Genomic DNA, 14,031 nt, shown 5'->3' with positions numbered 1-14,031 from the left:
GGAGGCCTGAACCGGCATATTGCCCCACATCAATAGATTGAAACAAACAGGCATTCTAGTAGAGTGCCAGTGGGCTTGGAATACGCCAATCCTGCCAGTCAAAAGGGAAGGAGGACAGGACTGTAGGCCTGTACAAGATCTCAGGCTAGTCAACCAGGCTACTGTGACTTTACACCCCACTGTTCCAAACCCCTATACCTTACTTAGCCTCCTCCCGCCGAGGACTAAAGTTTACACTTGCCTAGATCTCAAGGATGCCTTCTTCTGCATACGCCTCGCCCCAGCGTCACAGCCCATCTTTGCCTTTGAATGGGAAGATCCAGTGGGGAGCACCAAACAACAGCTCATCTGGACTCCCCCACAAGGGTTTAAAAACTTCCCAGCCATGTTTGGGGAAGCCTTGGCTTCTGATCTGGACTCATTCCATCCGGAAGAGTATGGATGTCAGCTCCTACAATAGGGGGATGACCTGCTGCTGGCTGCCTGAGACCGAGGAAAAATGCTGGAAAGGGACAAATGCACTGCTCCAGCTGTTGATGGAAGCAGGTTACCGGGTGTCGAAGAAGAAGGCACAGATCTACAAAGAGGAGGCCCAGAGTTCTGAGATGGTGGAATGAACCAACCGGACACTTAAAGAGACTCTCCAAGTGGATCACAGAGACTGACTGCTCCTGAGTGGACTTGCTCCCAATGGCTCTGCTCAGACTCAGATGACCCCACAGTCCCAAGGCTATTCTCCACACGAAATTGTGTATGGGAGGCCTTCTCCCATAAGAAAACAGGTGTCAACAAATTTGCCTCAGGTAAGGGGGGATAGGATTTCACAGCAGATGGAACTGGGTAAGGTAATAAATCGGGTAACTAAGTTTGTACAAGAAAGGGTGCTGTTCCCCCTTGGAGAACAGATTCATGAGTTTACACTTGGTGACCAAGTATGGGTCAAAGATTGGAAACATGATTTGCTAGCCCTTTGGTGAAAGGGCCCTTATGTTATTCTAACTACCCCTACTGCAGTTAAAGTTGCAGGTATTGTCCCTTGATCCATCACACCAGAGCGAAGAAGGCATACCACGCTGACCCAGAGGACGCCGAGTGGACCACCCAGAAGGACCCCACCGACCCACGGGAAACCAAGATCATTCTGAGGAGGAAGAAGAAAACGAGGTCCCAGACGAGCCCTCTACAGGATGGAGCTGGGTAAACGACTCCTGCTGCCTCACCAATGCAATTCTGAACTTGGGTATGTGGGGCTATGCCCCTGTCAGTAATAGACAGACTCCCCTGGTGGGTATCGTCACTCCATTATGGGGACTTTAACAACAGAAAGGAACTTTCCTCTCTCTCACCAACCATAACCTTTCTTTGCCCTCTGGTGTTAGAAGAAGCCATCAATGGGCCAGGGACATAGGGTTACATTTAACATGAACACCAGCCTTACGGAGATAACAAAGGCTTATACCTCATATATGAAAATTAAAGAGGAAAAGGGCTCCCTTACAAAAGGGGGACAGGCCTCCCGGTGCCTTGAGCAATACTACCAGGTTTGGGATGAATGTTTCAGGATGACTCCTGAGAAAGGACAGTTGATTGCCCCTGCTACTATTTGCTGGGAACAAAAAGAACAGAAAGTTGGATTTGGAGACCATCCCCTAGACCCAAAAGAATTGTTATTTGTCCCCTGAACAAAGTAAACAAATCTTGGAAGTTACCTATCACCCCAGTCAGTCTGCTCAGTGGCCTGGTTCCGACTGGAAATATAATCCTGGAATCCGCTGGGTAGCCCCCAATGGGACCCAGTGGCTCTGTGGGCTTAATTTATGGCCATGGTTACCAGTTGGCTGGGTGCGGCATTGCACATTAGGATTTGCTTTCGCCCATGGCAGAATTAAGCCTAGCCTACACCAGCCTCCAGTAAACCTGCCTTATCTGCATGCAAGATGGACACGATTTGTGTTCCAATGGTATGACTATCTTGCTGCCTTGTTTATACCCTCTGTAGGGACAACAGATATCATGGTTAAGGTAGAGGCCTTAACTAATTTCATTAAACAGGCCCTCTTAGACAGTACTAAAGCCATTCAAGCTTTGAGCGAGGAACAGATTCAGATGAGGAAGGCAGTAATTCAAAATAGGATGGCATTAGACATACTCACAGCAGCCCAAGGAGGGACTTTGGCGAATGGTGTGTACATCCCTGACCTGTCTGAAGATGTATCTGCTGCCTTGGAGGATATGCAAAATCAAGTGAAAGCCATGTCTAATGAACTGTTGTTATAGTAATCTTGATCATACTGCTTTGTGGGCCCTGCTTCCTACAATGCCTTGTGAATTTTGTAACCCAGAGGTTGATAGCATTCTCTCATGTGGGTGGCAGGAGAGCTAAGGTACAATATATCTCAATAAATGATGCTCGTTATGGAAACTAAGAGCATCAAGAGGGGGGAATGAAGAAGGAATTCATAGGGCCTGGACTCCATCTCAGGCCTGTCTGTGCTGATCGTTCGCAGCCACCTCTCCAGTGGACTCTGAACTCTGTGCTTAGCGCCTGTGGGAATGACAATGGAAGGCTAAGACCCCCCTCTGGGCAGGGGAATCTTGAAGAAGAGAAAACAGACACACTATCTATCAGAATGTAAGCACAGGCTTATCAGTTATTAACTATTTGGAATGTAACTGCGGGCTTATTGATTATTGACTGTTTGAACACATAACACGTGAATGATGGGGTTATTGTAGTTGTATTTACCCTTCCTTTGTTTATGTAAGTCTCAAGGGAATTGGGGTAGTGGGTTTGGACACATGGGGTATAAAAGATTTTCACAAATGCTGGTCGGGGTCCTTGGCTAAGAGGAGACTCTGCCTTGGGCCCGCCGGTGTAATAAACTGCACTCCACTATCAAAAAAAATAAAATAAAATAAAATAAAATAAAGGCCATATGTGTGTGTGTGTGTGTGTGTGTCTGGGTCTGTAGAATCAAGGAAATACATTAACTACAAATAGAGACTTCTACAAGTATGTGATAATTGGCAAGTCAAACATCACAAGCAGTGTTGCCACCAGTGCTGTAACTTTTAAAAATGGTTTTTTAAAACTCAGTAAATTTCTGAATAAAACAAAGTACAATCTTTTATCAATCAAACTATGATAGCATTCCTGGAAGATTTAGCTAATAGTAAAACTATGCAATTAATAGTAAAAGAGAAATGTTGAACAATTTGAAAAGTATGTGAGAGGTTCTAGACCCAAATAATAATAAACACATTCCACCCCGCCCCCAGCTGTGGTCCTCATTTTGCAGGTCACTGAACAAATTTTTTTTGCTGTGCACTGCAGGACATCTAGATCAGAAGTTGGGCAAACTAATGCCCACCAACTATTTCTTAAAATAAAGCTTTACTGAAACACATCTATACTCTATACTCATTCATTTATATACTGTCTTTGGTGACTTCCACACTATAATGGCAGAGTTGAGAGCTGCAAGAAACCGTATGGCCCACAAAGCCTAAAATATGTACTGTCTAGCCCCATACAGAAAAGCTGTCAAATCTATGATGTAGATTCATGGTTTGCTCCAGTCTTTCAAAAGCCAGAAGCCTTCACCCTCAGTCCAGTTATCTTAACACTGACAAGCACCCAGTTATATTTCTAAAACATCCCTGCAGAAAAGTCACTGCCTCTATGGAGAATCACTGATACAGGTGCTCAACAAATAATTAGAAACTCCACTTCTTCCAGCTGCAATAGGTAACTGTGCCCATCATAACAATAAAAGAGAATTCTGGTGAAATGAAAATCACAATTAAAAATTCATCACAGAGCTAAAGACACAAATTTAAGTGAACTAATTAAACTCCAAAAAGTGCCAAGTTTTTCTTAAAAGACATATGTGGATGCTCCCATTCCTGGCAGGTTTAAACTAAATTTTGCTTACCTTAAAGGTAAATAATCCAATTATTTCAATAAAAGGACAATATCAAAACAAGACAAAAAGCAAATTCCAACTATATGCTATCTATAAGAAACACACTTTAAATACAAAGACACAGATAGGTTAAAAGTTAAATGGAGAAATATATATCATACAAACGCTAAGCATAAGAAAGCTGTGTACTCATATTAATATAAGGCAAAATAGATTTCAAGACAAACAGTAATACTGGAAATAAATGATAAATTTATCAAGAAAACATAGCCATCCTAAATGTGTAGAGACTTAACAAAAAAATATCAAATACTGAAAGCAAACTTGACAGAACTAAAAGAAGAAATAGACAAATCCACAATCAGATTTGGAAATTTTAACATCTCTCAGTAACTGATACAACAAAGATTTTTAAAAATTAGTAACAATATAGAAGATTTATTTAAAACTATCAGGCACTGTGATACAATTGCTATCATACCCAACTGTCAAGAACATCACACTCAACTGTCAAAAGCTGAGATGTGCTAGAGCGAGCTGAGCTGCCAGTTGTTAGAAAAGCTGAGGAAGACAACAGCCAGAATACAGTACCAGTCAAGCCTTTAATCTTTAATCACTTATTAATCAGCTAGTATAAGCAAGAGGCTAACCAAGAGAAAGTGCTGACTCCCCTACTGTTGTATTGAGTACCAAATCACAGTGGAGAAAAAGTATCAAGGTCTGCCTCCATATCCATGATACGGAACTCTTGGCAGAGGTGCCTGATAAAGAGGTACTGAAGGACTTCCCTGGTGGTACAGTGGATAAAAATTGCCTGCCCATGCACGGGACAAAGGTTCAATCCCTGGTCTGGGAAGGTTCCCACATGCCACAGAGCAACTAAGCACAGCGCCACAACTAAAGCTCTCTGCAACTAGAGAAAACCTGTGCACAGCAACAACCAAATAAATAATGTAAATGTATTCTTTAAAAAGAGAGAGAGATTATAATGGAGGCACTTGGGTTAGACAGGCAGGTGTGTGTAAGAGCATGACTGGCGAGGGGGCCTGAGTCCTGGACTGCAACTCCCTTAGGATAACCACAACCAAAGTACTAAAAATATTTTAAGTTTTGAGTCATTCAGAGTATATTTTCTGGTCTTGGTTCACACACAATTAAATCAGAAGCAACAATAAGAGTTCTAGTAGAAACTCCAAATATTTGCAAACTAAACACACTTTTAAATAACCCATAGAAGAAACCACAGGAAATTAGAAAATAGACTGAACTGAATGACTATGAAAACACAACTTATTGGAACTTCCCTGGAAGTGCGGTGGTTAGGACTCCACGGTTCTCTTACAGGGGGCATGGGTTCAATCTCAGGTTAGGGAATTAAGATTCCATAACCTGCAACTTACCAAATTTTGTGGGCTGTAGCAAAACCAGTATTTAAAGGAAAATTTATAGCTTTAAATGATAGGTAAAAAGGGAGGTATACCATCAGTGATTTAGGTTCCCATGTTCAGGAGCTGGCCAAAGAACAAATGAAGCTCAAAGTAAGAGGAAAAGAAATAAAGAAATAAACACAAAATCCACAATGGATTTAAAATGGATCCATTAAAATCCAAAATGGATTAATAGGGAATCAACAAAGTAAAAAATGTTTTCTTTCAAAAGATTAATACAATTGATAAGCTTCTAGCAAGTCTATGGAGAAAAAGAAATTACCAATATGGAGAATACACTACAGACTTCACAGGCATTAAAAGGATAATGCACCTCTATGCCAATAAACTTGACAATATGAATAATATGGACAAATACCTTAAAAGACAAATTATTAAAAGTCACACAAGAAGAAACAAAAAATAAACTGCCCCACATATATTACAGAAATTGAATTTTCAGTAAAACAAAACTCCCTGTCCACAGAGAGGACCCAGATGACCACCAGTAAATTTTACCAACATTTAAGGCTGATATAGTACTATTCTTTCATAAACTTTTTCAGAAAGTAGGAAAAAGAGTAAACATTCTTTTTTATATTTTTAGGCAAAAAATCCATAATACCAAACCTGACAAAAATATTACAAGAAAAAAAATTATAATTCAATATCTCTCATTAACACAGACACACGAAAAATTGTAAGGTAATATCAAACAGACTCCATTTGACTTTGGAACTGTGTTTCATATAAGACAAAATGAAATCAAACTGGAAAAAAAAATCCCTAAGAACCAAAAGCTAATTGAAACAAACTTATCTGTTCATAATACTAGCATGCTAAACACAGAAAGGAAGTGTTTATTTCAAGGAACTTTAAAATGTATACATTTGACATTCGATTCCAAGTGCAATATAACCTACAGATGAAATAACTATAAACTGTTTTTCAGCAGCTATACTGTTATTAATGATATTGGCATTGTTATTACTAAAACATTCACATTCTGAAATAATTATATCAGGTACACATATATTAATGAGAATGAAGCAAATATGTGATTAGCTTAATGTTATTAAGAATAAAGATTTCTAGAGTACAAAAAGAGATACAAATGTAAAAATTAAGAAAAACTATAACCTTTAAATTCATTGGAAATATCAGTATAAACTCAGGATCTATTTTTCTCCTTTTAAAAAATACATATGTAACCAGCTCTATAAAAACCTACAAGCAATAACAACCAGAAGCAATGAAAACTATTATCCTAACTGTGGCTTATTAAAACAGTTTACCACTAAAAGGAACCACAGCTCCATACAGAAGTGGCTGATTTCATACTTAACACAGGAAAATGTATTAGATGGGCCGAGAACATCTTGTTACACCAGAAAGTTTGGCATCTACCAAAGACTCCAAAAGCCATCATAAGGAATTCAAAAGGAGCCAAATCAGAAGTAGTAAAGAGGATCCCACTAATAAAAGATAATTTAAGTTTTAATAAGAATAACTGCTACAGACGGAACATACCAAACATATTGGCATCGACAAGTTCTTAATGGTAATTTAAAGGAAAACTATAGGATAAATTTTGAAAGATACTGAAAAATAATGAGATGTAAAATCAAGCTTTCATCCTGCTTTTCTTATGCCGTATTTTAGTTCTTCCACCAGGGACTAACCCTGGGCTTGGGCAGTGAGATCACCAAGTGCTAACCACTGGACCACCAGGGAATTCCCTATTCTACTTTTTTTGCATAAGCTATACTTCAGAGTAACTAAGACACTGATGACAGGATGGTTCCCTTTGTAGAAGTATCCCAGCTAATAAATGCAAAAGAAATGATAGAATTAGATAATATTCTGTAACTTCTGAAAAAATAATGGATTCTAAAGGAAAGATTATCAGTGGCTGCTAACATCATATAAAGGAAAACAACCAAATGTTATTCACTACTTCAGATACATACAAACACATACACTTATATATATATCACTTGAGAGAAAAGTAGAATAAAGGTAAGTCCAGGGAGTTATCTACAGAGAGAAGAAACAAGGTAAAAGGGACAGGAACGGATGCTAGACTTCTCTAAATTCACCTTGTTCTACAGTTTTGATTTTAGAAATATGTAAATATTTTATGTGATTTTAAAACAAAATTAAATCAAAGTGGTGGGAAGATAACCCCTAAAAGTAGAAAGCAAGGTGAAACAAAGGAGCCTGTGCCTCTCAAGTTGATGGTTTACCTATAAGAAAGGTGTTATTATAGGTGACTTAAAAAACACAGAATTTGATTATAGATCCTTTAGTGGGTTATGTCCTGTTGAACTACATGAAGTCTGGGCTGTTTTCTGTATTTATAAGATTAGTGAAAATGTTGACCTTGTTATTTTGAAACTCTTCCTCTCAATCCAAAAGGAAGCAGGAAAAAATGGAAAAAGAAAGAACAGATGGAACAAATATAAATGGCAAGATGACAGAGTTGACCCAAACTACCAATAACCACACTAAATACAAATAGGAAAAACACTCCAATTAAAAGATGGCTATTGTTAAACTGGATAAAAACACAAGATCCAACTAACTGCTGCCTACAAGAAATGCACTTTATCAGAACACAAATAGGTTAAAAGTACAGAAAAAGACTGGACCTTAAACAAAGTTGAGGCCAAAGAATTGATGCCTTTGGGGAACTGTGCTGGAGAAGACTCTTAAGAGTCCCTTGGACTGCAAGTAGATCAAACTAGTCTATCCTAAGGAAATCAACTATGAATATTCATTGGAAGTACTGACGCTGAAGTTCCAATACTTTGGCCACTTGATGTCAAGAGCCAACTCACTGGAAAAGATCCTAATGCTGGGAAAGATTGAAGGCAAAAGGAGAAGAGGGCGGCAGAGGACGAGATGGCTAGATAGCATAACCAGTTCAATAGACATGAATCTGAGCAAACTCCAGGAGATAGCGAAGGACAGGGAGGCCTAGCATGCTACAGTCCATGGGGTCGCAAAGACTCAGACACAACTTAGTACCTGAACAATAATAACATAGAAAAAGATATACCATGCTAACATTAATGAAAAAAGCTGAAGTGGCTATATTAAATATCAGATAAATTAAATGTTCAGAGCAAAGAATATTACCAGAAGAAACCATTTCAGAATGATAAAGGGGTCAATTCAACATCTGGACATACAGTCTGAAATATTTATGTAACTAATAATAGAGCTTCCAAATAAATGAAGCATAAACTGATAGAAATTACAGAGAAAGAGGTAAATCCAACTCACTCAATAAGAGTATAGAAGATTTAAGGGGGCTTCCCTGGTGGCTCAGGGGTAAAGAATCTACCTGCAATGCAGGAGATGTGGGTTTGATCCCTGGGTTGGGAAGATCCCCTGGAGGAGGACATGGCAACCCACTCCAGTATTCTTGCCTGGAGAATCCCACGGACAGAGGAGCCTGACAGGCTCTAGTCCATTGGGTTGCAAAGAGTTGGACACAACTGAAGCGACAGAGTATAGCACATAGAAGATTTAAACACTACCAATCCATCTGTCTCAGCAAGTATTAATAGAACATTACACCCAACAGTGGCAGAATACAGTTTTTTCAGTGCACACCAAACATTTATAGGAGAGCCCACACGTTCTGGGTCATAAAATAAATTTTCATAAATTTAAAACGATTCAAGTCATATGAACTATATTCTCTGAACATAATGGAATGAAATTAGAAATCAGTAGCAGAAAAACATCTCGAAGATCCTTAAAATGTTTGAAAACTAAATAAAGTGTTGTTAAATAACCCATACGACAAAGAAGAAAAAAGGCAAATTAGGAGGGATTGTGAACTGAAGGCAGAATAACTGAAATAAGATTACCAAGTGATAACTTTTAAGGTGGGCATATGATAGTTCATTACACTTTTGTGTATCTCTGAAAAATAACAAAAGTTAAAAAAGAATGCTGCTATGTCAGAAATAGCACAACAGAGCTCTTCCTTTTTAAATTTATGGATCTCAAGGTCCTTCTTCCTCAATTTAACCACTTCTAGAAAGCATCCACGGAGAGGGCAATGGCGCCCCACTCCAGTACTCTTGCCTGGAAAATCCCATGGACTGAGGAGTCTAGTAGGCTGCAGTCCATGGGGTCCCGAAGAGTTGGATACAACTGAGTGACTTCACTTTCACTTTTCACTTTAATGCTTTGGAGAAGGAAATGGCAACCCAGTCCAATGTTCTTGCCTGGAGAATCCCAGGGACGGCAGAGCCTGGTGGGCTGCCGGCTATGGGGTCGTACAGAGTCGGCCACGACTGAAGTGACTTAGCAGCAACAGGAAGCATCCATTACGATTAACTGCACATATATTCCTTGCTCCTAGTCTACAGAAAATTGCCTGGCCTCTCCATCATTTGAGAAGGCTTAGGTGGGGCATTTCAAAAAGAAAAGATTCTTACGTCCTGAAAAAACAAAATCATTTCATGAAACAAAGAGGAAACATATACACACCTTGAAGCTTGCTTCTGACTGTACAACAGTCATTCTTCCTTCCTCTGGGTGCTACTCTCAGAGGGGAAAAAAAAAAGAACCATGAGATACTGGGCCTTTCTGAGGGTATACTCCAAATTAGAACCCCCACCCCATTACTACCCCTCACTTAATATAGAGGAAAATCTGAAGGAGACTAGAACAGTTCTGCACTTTATGGGCCAAGATCGCAGCCATCTTGGGCTAGAATCTGTTTCTGAATTCAAAGGTGTCTGTTGGAGACAAGAGTGCTGCAGTGGAGTGTACAGTTTCCCAAGTCTCTGACTGACTCTTCTAGCACACTCTCTGGAAGTATTCCCACTCCTGGAATTCCATTACATTTCCCAGTGACCTGTTTTGAAGGTGCCATCAGTTCTAAAATTCTCATCTCAAGACCAGATCTGTGCTTTAGAAATAACTAATATTCTTGAATCAGGAGTTCAAATTTCTGACTTATTCCTTCCTGGCATTTTTCTGCATTCAAAACCCTGAAGGTTATAAGGTGAGAGGGCATCAGCAAGTAGTGGGGAAGTTACATCTTAAATCCCACAGCAAACTAAGGATAAATATGCAAAATGAAGCGCCACAGCCAATGTGTGAAAAGAGGGGAAATGAATCACTGTGATGAAAAGAGAAAGAAGTCATCCTCAGAGGACCACATGGGATTTTTTTTTTTTTTAATATTTATTTATTTGGCTGTTCCAGGTCTTAGTTGCAGCATGAAGGATCTTTAGTTGCAGCATGTGGGATCTAATTCCCCAACCAGGGATGAAACCCAGGACTCCTGGATGGGAAGCAAGGAGTCTTAGTTACTGGATCACCAGGGAGGTACCCACATTGGATTCTTGATCCACAGGCAGACTCAGCCCCAGAATGAATCCAGAAATACCAAGAAGCAATTTTACCTCTGTACCCAGCTAAACTTCCATAAGGTCACAGGCTATGAAACATACAAATGACTTACAGAGTCACACACAATCACACTTCCACAGTCTCACAGCCAGTCACAATCACCAAGTTAACGCTACATTGTCTGACCATCTAGTCTGAAAATCCAATCCTACACCGAACATACACATCACTCAAGCACATACAAGCACCCTGCTGGGGACACACACAGCCCAAAACAACCTTTCACAACAGCACTTACTCTTTTCACTGTCATTCAATCAGATAGTCAAAAAACAAAAGCAAGTACCAGTTCGAGGAAATAAGCAATCACAAACATCGTGCTACAGAAACACTATCATAACACCTCAAAGTCACAGGCAAACCCCAGTAACACACACACAACCTCAAAGTAACACAAGCACTTCCAAACAGCCTGTCACAACAACACTGTCGCACACCGCAGTCTTGAACAAACGGTCCACACACAATTATACTGTCACATAAGCACATTTCCACTCAGGTAAGCACGCGGTCAGGAACACAGTCAAAGCAGAACTACCACATCCTCAGAGTCACAAACAGCTCACACTCACACAAACCCTTACACACAAAACCACAGTAGTACACGCCCATTCGCCGATACGGTAACCAATACCAGGTTGCCTGTCGCGGGTGCGCGCGCGCGCGCACACACACACACACACACACACCAGCAGGAGACACGGCCACACACATTAATTCCAGTGACGCTTCCTCGGAGCGTTTCCGCCCTGGCGTTCCAGACATACCTCGACAGAGGGTGCAGTTCAGGGCCCAGGATCTGGTGCCCGGAATCCCTGCCCGGTTTCGGGTTCGCCCGCCCTGCGGGAGCCAGGCCAAACTCTTCCAGGGACGCAGCCCTCTCCCCATGCGACGTCCCCAAATCGCGCGAAAAAACGGAAATGAAGCCGCGTTCGGGACGCGGTGGCTCTGGGAAATGTAGTCCAACTCCGGGCAGGCTGTGGCTGGCCGGCCAGGACGCTAGGAGACCTAGTTCACTAACTCCCGGCGGGGCTCGTGGACCCCACTGCTGCTAGAACCAGTTCGCTCCAACTGCCGCGCCCCGGAGATTTCTGGGAGAGCCCGCCTGCGCTCGTTGCGCAGGCGTGGAACGCGCTCGGCTCTAGCCTTCGGGGCAAAGACTGCGGCCGCTATTGAGTGGTCTCGCGGGTCTTGGCCGGTCAGGAGAAAGTGGGACAGGCAGATAGGGCAGGGAATCAGCTTGAGCGTCAGATTGACACGAGTCCCTGTGTGTCTGACCCTTTGGTGCAGGTGAATATGTGTGAGACATTGCGAGATATTTTCGGGTGGACTAGGAGTCCCTCAGTGACCTGTGTAGGATTGTGTTTTTGCCTGTGTGTGATTCTCTGTGCTGCTGGGTGTCAGGTGATTTGTACTAGAAGCTGCATAGTAATAGCATTTTATAACTGTGTGGGATTGTCCGAGAGATTAAGGGACCTCTTCCTTTGTAGTTTGTGTCCATAATTGAGAGTGGTTGTGTGACTGGTGATGATTTGTCTTATATAAATGTACTTTTACCATGCCTACATCTGAACGTCTGTAGGAGTGTGATTAGCAAAAGAACGTATATGTGATTGTGAAAAAACGATGGATGGTCAAATTATTTCTTCCTTGAACACCAATTTGATAATCTGGAAAAGGTCATCAGTTCATTTAACAAATAATTTAGGCCTGATTTTTCTACTGGATCAAATACATGTAATTATGGGGAAGAATGCAAAATCAACTTAGTCGGCTGTTTTTTTTTTTTTTTTTTTAAGAAGCATATTTTCAAAGGCAACCTTAGGGTAACCGCTTTTTCCTCCGCCACAGCCCTTCAAAGTAGGCATTCATTCTCTTCTACTATTAAGGGGACTTTGTTGGGTAAGGTTGAGAGGCCATCAAGTTAATAAAACAATAAAATAACTTTATATACAAGAAAAATAAATTTCAGTAGAGTCCAGCATTAGTCAGATTTCCTGAATTCTAGGTCAAACCCTGTTCCCCTTTTCTATGAGCATGTGTGTGTTAGTTGCTTGGTCATGTCCAACTCTTTGCAACCCCATAGACCACAGCCCACCAGGCCCCTCCGTCCATGGGATTCTCCAGGCAAAAACACTGGAGTGGGTCGCCATTTACCTCTCCAAAAGAAACTATAGAAAGAAAGAGAAGTCGCTCAGTCGTGTCCAACTCTTTGTGACCCCATGGACTGTTGCCTACCAGGCTCCTCCATGCATGGAATTTTTCAGGCAAGAGTACTGGAGTGGGCTGCCATTTCCTTCTCCATTCTATGAGCATACCTTGACTCAAAGAGAGGAAAAAAACTGATATAGGTCTGTTGATAAGCCTGGGCTTGTTTTCACTTACTTCATGACCTCCTGTTCTTAAAAAAAAAAAAAGATCATAAACTTGTGAACGTCCAGCCCAAAAGAGATGGAGCTGTCGTTTCATCACTCCTTGGTGAACAGAAGAGCAAGAACTAATAAAGCTTATCTGATTTTTAGGACCATTTACCAAATACTTTGATTTCTTCCCAATTTTGTGGAGTAGCAAGTTTGGTGACCAAGATTGTTGAGTGAATGAACCTGTGTGCTTGATCCAATATAGCTATGTGAAATAGAGATGGTCAAATTGCTCTGACTTAGAGTGGGTCAGAATGTCAGAGTGGACCAAAATTTTGTCAAGAGGATATATAGGAAACATGGTTTGTTTGTTTTTTTTAAAGAGGTGACACATTCTGGTTTCAAATTGGACAGACATGCATAGGTTTCAAGCCACATCTTGATTGTCTGTTGTCTCTTTTGGCTTTTGAGTAGTTGTGATGATTGCTTGTAAGAGAAAAGAGGTTATTGTTTAAAAAAACAGGAATTACTAACCTGAGATGAATAGATTCCATGTAGATGGATTTCTTATTGTATATTAAACTTAGGACATTTTGTATGTTTATAGATGTGATTTTTCTTTTCCAGAGAAAGTAGAGGCACCTTTATCAGATTCACAGAGGTACTTTGATGCCCCCAAAACTAAAGACCTTTAGAAATAAAGGTCACAGGAGCTGAGGAGGACCTTTTTTCAGCATACTATATGATATATTTAATATAAAAAATAGTATATACTTTTGGAAGGATATGCCCCTCTGTCAATGGTAACCTTTGAGGCAAGAAGCGAGGACTTACGGTCAAGGGGGAGAGTGTCAAAGAGGACTTTAGGTATTACTGATA

At 40.8% G+C, this 14,031-nt stretch overlaps 1 protein-coding gene across 1 annotated transcript in view; it reads right to left on the bottom strand.

The window, feature by feature from the left end:
* The window catches only part of ZNF420 (zinc finger protein 420), a 32,164-nt gene extending 20,301 nt beyond the window's left edge, over window positions 1-11,863 (bottom strand). The window contains 2 exon segments of the mRNA XM_043437295.1: window positions 9,863-9,913; window positions 11,560-11,863. The gene's annotated coding sequence lies outside the window, so the exon portion shown is untranslated.
* Window positions 11,864-14,031: the final 2,168 nt, after the last annotated feature.

The sequence above is a fragment of the Cervus canadensis genome, chromosome 18 (genome assembly GCF_019320065.1).
Source record: "Cervus canadensis isolate Bull #8, Minnesota chromosome 18, ASM1932006v1, whole genome shotgun sequence".
Classification (NCBI taxonomy): Eukaryota; Metazoa; Chordata; class Mammalia; order Artiodactyla; family Cervidae; genus Cervus; species Cervus canadensis.
The sequence above is the reverse complement of the archived record's forward strand: the minus strand, read 5'-3'. Positions and strand labels throughout refer to the sequence as shown.